This window comes from Callithrix jacchus, chromosome 2 (assembly GCF_049354715.1).
Source record: "Callithrix jacchus isolate 240 chromosome 2, calJac240_pri, whole genome shotgun sequence".
Taxonomy (NCBI): domain Eukaryota; kingdom Metazoa; phylum Chordata; class Mammalia; order Primates; family Cebidae; genus Callithrix; species Callithrix jacchus.
In genome coordinates, this window is record NC_133503.1 from 86,483,622 (window position 1) to 86,495,671 (window position 12,050).

The following is a 12,050-nucleotide window of genomic DNA, read 5'->3' on the forward strand; positions in this document are numbered from 1 at the left end:
TACTCTTGACAAAAACAAACAAAAAACCATTCCCTACTCGCCGCTGCTTCCAGACCATACTTTTAACTGGAGAGCTTCACTCCCACTGCAACCACTCAACCTAACTCTTCAAGCTCCAACCCATTATGGTCCCATTAAGAAATTAGCAACAATACACACTTCTTACCATTCCCCATACTCTTCCTTGAGCCTAAAATTATTTCCCTCCCTTTCTCGAACTGGCAAACTTCCACTCACCCTTCCAGAATGAGCTTTCATTTCAGTGGCCCCTGCCCCGCAATACCAGTACAACCCCTGGGAATGGGAGGTACAGAATAAGTAATCACAGAAATGAATTTTTACTCTACCTGCCTATGTAACCTCAATAATCAGATGAATTGCTATTCCAGTAGCAAGAGAACTGGAGAAAAGGGTGAGGTGTAGAGAAAAGAGAAGCTTACAGTTTCTAAAACAATCCCCAGATTTCTAAATTCAGAGAACTAAGAAAAGGCAGCTGGTGACACTTCACATATTGGCTCTTCCTTAGAATGAGAATTATAAAATCAACAAGAAGAGGGGAATAGCATATTTCAAATATGGTATGTCTTTAAATCAACAGGCAAAGATGGGAGTCTTTAGAAAAACTCAATTGTTCCCCTCAAAAAAAAAAAAAGCAACCGAAAAGAGACACCACATTGGGTGTTTCAAATATGCTCAATCTAATAATCAGAATTTAGTCAGCAAATTACATGGGATCTGTGAGGGCTTTTAGCTTTGTGGAAAGTTTTCTGTTCCTTCTAAAGATTTTATGAAAGTTAAAAAAAAATCCTCTTAGAGTTTTCCCAAATCAAATGAAATAGCAAACAAAGTGAGGTAATGGTCCTGTACTCACAGAATTCACTGCTTACCACATTCCCCATCACTCAGAAGCAGCTGGCTTGGTTGAATCATGGAATGGTCTTTCCAAGGCTGTTACAGTGCTGAGTTGTAACGCTTCACAGAGCTGGGCCAAGTTTCTTTTTGGAAGGGAGGGTGGGAGACAAATTCTCACTCTGTCATCCAGGCTGAAGTACAGTGGCAGCATCTCAGCTCACTGCCAACTCCGCCTCCCAGGTTCAAGCAATTCTCATGTCTCAGCCTCCGAAGTAGCTGGGATTACAGAGACACACCACCATGCCTGGATAGTTTTTTGTATCTTTAGTAGAGACAAGGTTTTACCACGTTGGCCAGGCTGGTCTCAAACTCCTGAACTCAAGTGATCTACCCACCTTGGCCTCCCAAGTTGCTGGGATTATAGGCATGAGCCACCACACCAGGCCTCAGTTTCTTTCTCTTGCATTTATTTATTAGGTTGGAAACATAAGGGAAGTGGTAAAAACACCCCACCCGAGTGGATCTAAAGTAAATTCTCAGTTACTATGAGATGACATTTTCCTACTGTGACAGATAATTAAATAACTCAGCTTTTAAAATTTCTTTCTTCCACTCTTTAAAAATTGTTAGAAAAGTAGTATGCACCTCTCACTGTTAATGCCCCTTCATCTCCTACAGAGCTTAATGTGGTTCTACAAATGGAAAAAAAAGATAGAGTAACTCTACTTTCAATGTTTAGAGTGGCCCAAAGATAACAAACACAGCCTGTGAGCTCAGACCATGAGCCAGGAACTTTGGGTAACTTATACACATAAAGCACATCAGTGGTAAGTCTATGTCTTATGTTAATTATGACAACTAAACTGATTTTTTTATCTTGCCCAAATTCCTATCTAAGCGGTCTGGGGAGTCATGCCCTCAGATGGGTTTTATTTAGCCCTATATATCATAATTTACTTTCCAACCTGACTCTGGCATAACATTAACAAATGAAAAAGAAAATCAAAATGTTTTACCCTGAAACATGTTTCTTTGCTATATGTTGAAATGGCCCTGCAAAGCGGTTCTTGTGGGGAAAATGCTGCATCTGTAAAGAATCTCTATTAACATAGGTAGATCTTTTTGTTCCAGACCCTCCCAATCCTAAAGAGATTAACTAAGATCTGCATAGGAAAGATTTGTCACCTGTTGTCTCTAAGGGCAGCCACTATTAGACATGAAAAGAACTTTGGTCTCCACAATCTTTATCTTACCCCAAACATTTCCCTTTTATCTATCCCAGGTCTTCAGACAAACTCAACCAATTGTCAACCAGAAAATGTTTAAATTCACCTATAGCCTGGAAGCTCCCAGCTTTGAGTTGTTCCACCTTTCTGAACAAACCAACGTATTTCTTATATGTATCTGACTGATCTGATTGATGTCTCATGCCTCTCTAAAATGTATAAAACCAAGATGTGCCCCAACCGCCTTGGGCACATGTCCTCTGGACCTCCCAAGGGCTGTGTCACAGGCCATGGTCACTCGTATTTGGTTTAGAATAAATCTCTCCAAATATTTTACAGAGTTCTACTCTTTTCATTGACAATTATTATTATTTGAGACAGGGTCTTGCTCTGCCACCCAGGCTAGAGTGCAGTAGTGTGATCATGGCTCACTGTAGCCTTAATCTCCTGGAGTCAAGCGATCCTGCCACCTCAGCCTCTCAAGTAGGGACCACAGGTACATGCCACTATGCCCAGCTAATTATTTAAATTATTTGTAGAGACAAGTTCTATGTTTCCCAGGCTACTCCTCAAATTCCTGGGCTCAAGGGATCCTCCCACCTTGGCCTTCCAAAGTCCTGGGATCACTTTCATGAGCTACTGCACACAGCCAATTTTTGTTGGTGGGGAAACAGGTCTGGTCTCCAACTCCTAGGCTCAAGTCTGCCTTGGCCTCTTGAGTGCCTGACACTGGAGGCATAAGCCATTAACTTTTTTCCTTCACTAAACCTCTTAAGGTGAGACTAAGATAAGCAGGTCTCATTCATTCATGTATTCAAGTGCCAATGATTACAATATCCAGGCATGATACCTAGAAATCAATGGCATTAAAATAGACAAGGTCGGCTGGATGCAGTGGCTCATGCCTATAATCCCAGCACTTTGGGAGGCCGAGGTGGGTGGATCATGAGGTCAAGAGATCCAGACCATCCTGGTCAACAAGGTGAAACACCATCTCTACTAAAAATACAAAAATTAGCTGGGCATGGTGGCGCGTGCCTGTAGTCCCAGCTACTCGGGAGACTGAGGCAGAAAGAATTGCTTGAACCCAGGAGGCAGAGGTTGCGGTGAGCCGAGATCATGCCATTGCACTCCAGCCTGGGTAACAAGAGTGAAACGCTGTCTCAAAAAAAAAAAAAAAAACAGACAAGGTCAGCCTGGGCCTTGTAGCTCACACCTGTAATCCTAGCACTTTGAGTGGTCAAGATGGGTGGATCAATTAAGTTCAAGAGTTCAAGACCAGCCGGAGACAACATGGTAAAACCCTATCTGTACCAAAACTACAATACTTAGCCAGGCGTAGTGGTCGGTACCTGTAGTTCCAGCTACTGAAATAGTGAGACATTTAAAATAATAAATACAATTTTATAAACTGTCTTATTCAGAGAAAGAAATGAAAACGATTCTTAACCATATAAAAAGATGTTCAACTTCATGATTCACAAAATTATGAATGACATTAAGAATTCCACTGCAATAGTACTGTTCACCTATCAGATTGGCACAAATCCAAGAGCCTGAGAACACTCAGTTGGCAAGCTTATGAGGAAGGATATACACTCATAAACTGCTATAGTACAGTCCCTATGGATGTGAATTTGACAATATCAGCTAACATTAAACATGCATTTAATTTTGGTCCAGAAACCACTGCTAGAAACTTATTCTAAATATTCACTTACAAAACTACAAAAAGACATAAGCACAGGCTATTGATTGAAGACTAACAATGCAGAACAATTCAGCTAAAGGCTTTAACTTGTTTGACTGTACTTTGCTTTAATATGCTTTGCAGATATTGCATTTATTACAAATTGAAGTTTTGTCGTGATCCTGCATTGAGCAAGCCTATCAGTGGTATTTTTCTAATAGCATGTGCTCACTTTGTGTCTCTGTGTCACATTTTTGTAATACTCCAAGGATTTCCATTTTTTCCATTATTATTTTATCTGTTATGGTGATCTGTGATCTTAGAAGTTACTATTTACACTTAGATCTCACTGAAAAATAAAAAGAAGTTACCATTATAATTGTTTTGGAGTACCACAAGCCACACCCATAAAAACAAGGCAAACTCAATAAATGGTACTGGCTATCCACAACGGCAAAGACATGGAATCAACCTAAATACCAATCAAAGGTGGACTGAATAATAAAATAGTGGTACATATAAACCATGGAATACTATGCAGCCATAAAAAAGAATTAGACACTGTCCTTTGCAAGAATGTGAATGGAATTGGAGGCCATTATCCTTAGCAAACTAATGCAGGAAAAGAAAACCAAATACCACATGTTCATACTTATAAGTGGGAGCCAAATGATGAGAATACATGGACACACAGAGGGGAACAACAGACACTGGGGCCTGCTGGAGGATAAAAGATGAGAGGAGGGAGAGGATTAGAAAAAATAACTATCAAGTACTAGGTTTAGTACCTGGGTGATAAGATAATCTGTACACCAAACCTCTGTGACATGAGTTTACCTATACAACAAACAAGTATATGTATCTGTGAACCTACAATAAGTTAAAAAATAAATAAATCATGCGAGGATAAATGCTAGCCATATGTAGAAGACTGAAACAGAAACTCTTCCTTATACGATGTACAAAAATAAACTCAATATGGATTAAAGATTTAAACGTAAAACTTAAAATTATAAAAACCCTAATGATAACCTAAGAAATACCATTCTGGACATAGGCCCTGGCAAAGATTTCATGATAAAGATGTCAACAGCAATTGCAACTAAAACAAAAATTGACAAATAGGACCTTATTAAACTAAAGAGTTTCTTCACAGCAAAAGAAACTATCATAGTAAACAGACAACCTACAGAATGGGAGAAAATATTTGCAAACTATGCATCTGACAAAGGTCTGACATCCAGAATCCATAAGGAACTTAAATAAATGTACAAATAAAAAACAACCCCATTAAAAAGTGAGCAAAGGACATGAACAAACACTTTTCAAAAGAAGACAAACAAGCAGCCAACAAGCATATGAGAAGATGCTCAACATCACTGATCATTAGAGAAATGCAAATCAAAACCACAATGACATATCACCTCACACTAGTCAGAATGTCTATTATCAAAAAGTCAAAAAATAATGCATTCAGGCTGTTCTGCCTTTGGAGCAGCCATCTTTATTACTTTACTTTCTTAATAAACTTGTTTTCACTTTACTCTCTGATTCACTTCTTATTCATTCTGTACAAGATCGAAGAACCCTCTCTTGGAATCTAGAGATGGACCCCTTTCTGGTAACATCTTTGTGATGAACATGAAGGAAAGATACTGAGGATACCCCTGACCCAAAGGAAGTAGACCACATCACTGAATAGAAGACTTTGGAGTTAAGGAAACTTTTCTTTTGAGCTATTTACAGCTTTTAACAATTAAGTAACAGACGAGGCACAGTGGCCCATGGCTGTATTCCCAGCACTTTGGGAGGCCAAGGTGGGCAGATCACCTAAGGTCAGGAGTTCAAAACCAGACTGGTCAACATGGTGAAATCCCGTCTCTACTAAAAATACAAAAATAGCTGGGCATAGTGGTGGGCACCTGTAATCCCAGCTACTCAGGAGGCTCTGCCTTCTAGGTTCAAAGAATCGTTTGAACCTAGAAGGCAGGGGATGCAGTGAGCCAAGATGACACCACTGCATTCTAGCCTGGGCGACAGAGCACGACTCTGTGTCAATAAATAAATAAATAACAGGTATTCCAAGGAAAAAAATTTGGAGCACACTGTTTCTTTCTACCTGATTTTTCCAGAATCTGGAAACCATTTGTGAGCATTCTTAACTTATGGCAATATAGTTATTTTCATCAGTGCAATAAGAATCTGTTTTCATTTGAAACAGGACACAATTAGACAAAGTGGTTGTTTCACCAAGGCTTTGACTGAAATGGTATGCTTTTCTTCAAGGAATCCAACTTGACTTATAGAGCCAATAAAAGCACTTTGAGAAAACTGGTCTCATACCTTGTGTACACAGGGTTCCTGACCTGTGGTAAGTAAAGAATATTACTTTCTGATAGGCCCAGGAGCCTCAAGTTATCTTGGAACCTCAAAAGGAAAGGAATTTAACCAACTCACAGGTATTCAAGGTTACAAACCCACGGCTGGGCTCAGCTTTAAAAAAAGGTCTTATCTGAGATTCCTTACAGAACAGTGTTCCATCAAAGTCAATTTAAAATGCCTATGTAAAAGATAATTATTCTTGCTGTACTTTATATACAAATAATCAGGCCAAGTATAATAAAGCAAACTGGTCTTACCATAATTTGGCTTTAGTATAAATGAAGGACTGGAGAGGGAAAAAAAATTACGTTTTGAAAACTATGGTACACCTGTATTAGCTTCTAGTCTCATCAGTTGTTTTCTGGGTTTTTTTCTGCAATTTAGACTGACTCTGCTTATTCCTGTGAATCAAGCAGTGATCACTGGAAAAGAAACAAGAAGAATGGGTAATGTAAAATTCTTTATCAGTATTCTAATTCTGGACACCTACCGAAACATATGGCACATATAGCAACCCCATATCAGCTTGATTCCAATAATTGCCCAGTTCATGGAAAGCCTTCTTATTTAGTTTACTTGGGATAATTTTACTTATTTTGCTTTACTGTTGTGAAATATATTTACTGTTGTACTCTTTGTATAGGAATGCAGGATAAGCTTATTAAATGTTTTCTTGGAGGACTCAAGATGGCGCTGTGAGAACAACCCAGGAATGGAGCTCTCGATGAATCCGCAAACGGTGAGTCGGAGCTGCATTTCCAGACTGATCTTTGTTGCCCACAGAACGGGGAAACTCCCAAGTATAAAAAAGACACGGGACGCCAGGCAGTAGGTCTGCCTGGCGAAGCCGGCAGCCGGGGCGGCGGCAGCTGGCCCTACCCAGCAATCCCCACAGGGCGCGCTTGTCCGGGTGCCCTGTTGAACTGGCAACCTGAGACTTGAGAGGGCTGGACTTGAGACTGAACGAGACTTGGACAGTAGGCCAGCCCAGGGGATTGCAGGGACAGATCGTTTGGGATACCCAGTGGGACGAACAAAACCGCGATTTCAAACTATCCCGGGCAGACGATCCGAGATGCTCTGTGGGGGAGGGGTGTCCACCACTACCGAGGCAACCCACCCCAACTGAGATACACGCCCACTGCTGATGCAGCCAGCCGTTGCCGAGGCAACCCATCCCTACTGAGATACACGCCCACTGCTGACGCAGCCTGCCGTTGCTGAGGCAACACGCTACAACGAAGAGACTCTGCCGCAGGGCGTGGCGGAGACCACAGCAGAGCCTGCAGGAACAGGGCGAATCACACAACAGCAGGGCGGAGCCTCGGCAGCCAAACAGTGGCTAGTCTGCCTTCTAGCTGGGCAGGACACCTCATCAGACATCGAAAAATGAAGCCTGAACCCCCCAACACAGAGCATTTGAGAAAAAAAGGGTTTTTTTTAATGAGCTCTGTTGCAGCAGAATCAAACATAGCAGCCTAACAGCCCTGAATGAACAACAGAGCTCACAGCTCAGCAATTGAGCTCCAAAAAAGTACAGACTGTCTCCTCAAGCAGCTCCCTGACCCCTCTATATCCAAAAGACTGACATTTGGCAGGCATCATCCTGGGACAAAGATAGCAGAAAAAGAAACGGGTAGCATCCCTCACTGTGCCACAGCTGCTAGAGGTGCACCCCAGACAAGCAGGGCCTGGAGTGGACCTCAGCAGTCGTACAGCGAAGGGGCTAGGCTGGCAGAAGGAAAACCAGGTAACAGAAATACTTCATCATCAACAATATGGGTGTCCACTCAGAGACCCAATCGAAAAGTCAGCAACTACGCAGACGACAAGCGGATAACCCCACAAAGATGGGAAGAAACCAGCGAAAAAAGGAGGAAAACACCCGAAACCAGAACACCTCGCCTCCTACAAAGGACCAAAACTCCTCCCCAGCAAGGGAGCAAAGCTGGACGGAGAATGACTGTGATGAAATGATGGAATTAGACTTCAGAAGGTGGATAATGAGAAACTTTTGTGAGCTAAAAGAACATGTATTAAATCAATGCAAAGAAACTAAGGAACTTAAAAAAGATATGAGGAAATGATAACAAGAATGGATAACTTAGAGAGGAATATGAATGAATTAAAGGAGCTGAAAAACACAATACGAGAACTTCGCGAAGCATGCACAAGTTTCAATAGCCGAATTGACCAAGGAGAAGAAAGAATATCTGAAGTCGAAGACCAACTCAATGAAATAAAACGAGAAACCAAGATTAGAGAAAAAAGCACAAAAAGGAATGAACAAAGTCTCCAAGAAATGTGGGACTATGTGAAAAGACCTAATCTACGTTTGATAAGTGTACCAGAAGGGGACGAAGAGAATGAATCCAAGCTGGAAAATACTCTTCAGGACATCATCCAGGAAAACTTCCCCCACCTAGCAAGACAGGCCAACACTCAAATGCAGGAAATACAGAGAACACCACAAAGATATTCCGCAAGAAGAGCAACCCCAAGGCACATAATCGTCAGATTCAATAAGGTTGAAATAAAGGAGAAAATACTAAGGGCAGCCAGAGAGAAAGGTCGGGTTACCCACAAAGGGAAGCCCATCAGACTCACAGCAGATCTCTCAGCAGAAACACTACAAGCCAGAAGAGAGTGGGGGCCAATATTCAACATTCTTAAAGAAAAGAACTTTCAACCCAGAATTTCATATCCAGCCAAACTGAGCTTCAGAAGTGAAGGAAAAATAAAATCCTTTGCGAACAAGCAAGTACTCAGAGATTTTGTCACCACCAGGCCAGCTTTACAAGAGCTCCTGAAAGAGGCACTACACATAGAAAGGAACAACCAGTACCAGCCATTACAAAATCACACTAAAAGTTAAAGAGCATCAACATAATGAAGATTCTACAACAACTAACAGGCAAAACAGCCACTTAGCATCAAAATGGCAGTATCAAATTCACACATAACAATATTAACCCTAAATGTAAATGGACTAAATGCACCAATCAAAAGACACAGACTGGCAAACTGGATAAAAATCCAAAACCCATCAGTGTGCTGTATCCAGGAAACCCATCTCACATGCAAGGATACACAAAGGCTCAAAATAAAGGGATGGAGGAAGATTCACCAAGCAAATGGAGAGCAAAAAAAAGCAGGAGTTGCAATTCTCATCTCTGATAAAATAGACTTTAAAGCAACAAATATCAAAAGAGACAAAGAAGGCCATTACATAATGGTAAAAGGATCGATAAAACAAGAAGAGCTAACGATCCTAAACATATATGGACCCAATGCAGGAGCACCCAGATACATAAGGCAAGTTCTTAATGACTTACAAAGAGACTTAGACTCCCACACAATAATAGTGGGAGACTTTAACACTCCACTGTCAATATTAGACAGATCAACCAGACAGAAAATCAACAAGGATATCCAGGGCTTGAACTCAGACCTGGAGCAAGCAAACCTGATAGACATTTACAGAACTCTCCACCCCAAATCCACAGAATATACATTCTTCTCAGCACCACATCACACCTACTCTAAAATTGACCACATAATTGGAAATAAAGCACTGCTCAACAAATGCAAAACAACTGAAATCATAACAAACAGCCTCTCAGACCATAGTGCAATCAAGTTAGAACTCAGAATACAGAAACCAACCCAGAACCACACAGCTTCATGGAAACTGAACAACTGGCTCTTGAATGTTGACTGGGTAAACAATGAAATGAAGTCAGAAAAAAAGAAGTTCTTCGAAACCAATGAGAACGAAGACACAACATGCCAGAACCTCTGGGACACATTTAAAGCAGTCTCTAGAGGAAAGTATATAGCAATAAGTGCCCATATGAGGAGAATGGAGAGATCCGAAATTGACACCCTATCGTCAAAATTGAAAGAGCTAGAGGAGCAAGATCAAAAAAACTCAAAACCCAGCAGAAGACAAGAAATAACTAAGATCAGAGCTGAACTGAAGGAGATTGAGATACGAAAAACCCTTCAAAAAATCAATAAATCCAAGAGCTGGTTTTTTGAAAAGATCAACAAAATAGACAGACCACTAGCCAGATTGATTAAAAAGAAAAGAGAGAACAACCAAATAGATGCAATAAAAAATGATAAAGGGGAAATCACCACAGATTCCACAGAAATTCAAACCATCATCAGAGAATATTACAAACAACTCTATGCGCATAAACTAGTAAACCTGGAAGAAATGGACAAATTTCTGGATTCCTGTGTCCTCCCAAGCCTAAACCAGGAGAAAGCTGAAACTATGAATAGACCAATAACAAGGTCTGAAGTTGAGGCAGCAATTAAGAGCCTACCACACAAAAAAAGCCCAGGTCCAGACGGGTTCACAGCCGAATCCTACCAGACACACAAAGAGGAGCTGGTACCATTCCTTCTAAAACTATTTCAAACAATCCAAAATGAGGGAATACTTCCCAAATCATTTTACGAGACCAACATCATCCTGATACCAAAACCCGGTAGAGACCCAACAAGAAAAGAAAACTTCAGGCCAATATCCATGATGAACATAGATGCAAAAATCTTCAATAAAATATTGGCAAGCCGAATGCAACAGCAAATAAAAAAACTTATTCACCATGATCAAGTAGGATTCATCCCGGGGATGCAAGGCTGGTTCAACATACGCAAGTCTATAAACGTATTTCACCACATAAACAGAACCAAAAACAAAAACCACATGATTATCTCAATTGACGCAGAGAAGGCATTTGACAAAATTCAACAGCCCTTTATGCTAAAAACCCTCAATAAACTCGGTATCAATGGAACGTATCTCAAAGTAATAAAAGCTATTTATGACAAACCAACAGCCAATATCATACTGAATGGGCAAAAACTGGAAGCATTCCCTTTGAAATCCAGCACTAGACAAGGATGCCCTCTTTCACCACTCCTATTCAATATAGTTCTGGAAGTTCTAGCCAGAGCAATCAGGCAAGAAAAAGAAATAAAGGGTATTCCAATAGGAAAGGTGGAAGCCAAATTGTCTCTATTTGCAGATGACATGATAGTATACCTAGAAGACCCCATCGCCTCAGCCCAAAAACTCCTGAAACTGATAAGCAACTTCAGCAAAGTCTCAGGATATAAAATCAATGTGCAAAAATCACAAGCATTCGTCTACACCAATAACAGACTTAAAGAAAGCCAAATCAAGAACAAACTGCCATTCACAATTGCTACAAAAAGAATAAAATACCTTGGAATACAACTCACAAGGAACGTAAGGGACCTCTTCAAGGAGAACTACAAACCACTGCTCAACGAAATCAGAGAGGACACAGATAGAGAAACATTCCATGTTCATGGTTAGGAAGAATTAATATCGTGAAAATGGCTATACTGCCCAAAGTAATTTACAGAGTCAACGCTATCCCCATCAAGCTACCATTGACTTTCTTCACAGAACTGGAAAAAACCACCATGAACTTCATATGGAACCAAAAGAGAGCCCGCATAGCCAAGTCAATTCTAAGCAAAAAGAACACAGCGGGGGGCATCACACTACCGGATTTCAAACTATACTACAAGGCTACAGTAATCAAAACAGCATGGTACTGGTACCAAAACAGAGATATAGACCAATGGAACAAAACAGAGGCACTGGAGGCAACACAACATATCTACAACTATACAATCTTTGATAAACCTGACAAAAACAAGCAAGGGGGAAAGGATGCCCTGTTTAACAAATGGTGTTGGGAAAACTGGCTAGCCATGTGCAGAAAGCAGAAACTGGACCCCTTCCTGACACCTTACACTAAAATTAACTCCAGATGGATTAAAGACTTAAACATAAGACCTGGCACCATAAAAACCCTAGAAGGAAATCTAGGCAAAACTATCCAGGACATAGG

General features: G+C 40.7%; 1 protein-coding gene across 10 annotated transcripts in view; it reads right to left on the minus strand.

Moving 5' to 3' along the window:
* Positions 1-12,050, minus strand: part of SNX24 (sorting nexin 24) — a 178,669-nt gene that overhangs the window by 153,647 nt on the left and 12,972 nt on the right. For 2 of the 10 annotated variants that reach the window (XM_078364998.1, XM_054252013.2), the window contains exon 2: positions 888-1,128. The exons of the other annotated variants lie outside the window; for them this stretch is intronic. The gene's annotated coding sequence lies outside the window, so the exon portion shown is untranslated. The remainder of the gene's footprint in view (positions 1-887; positions 1,129-12,050) is intronic. 10 annotated transcript variants of the gene reach the window in all.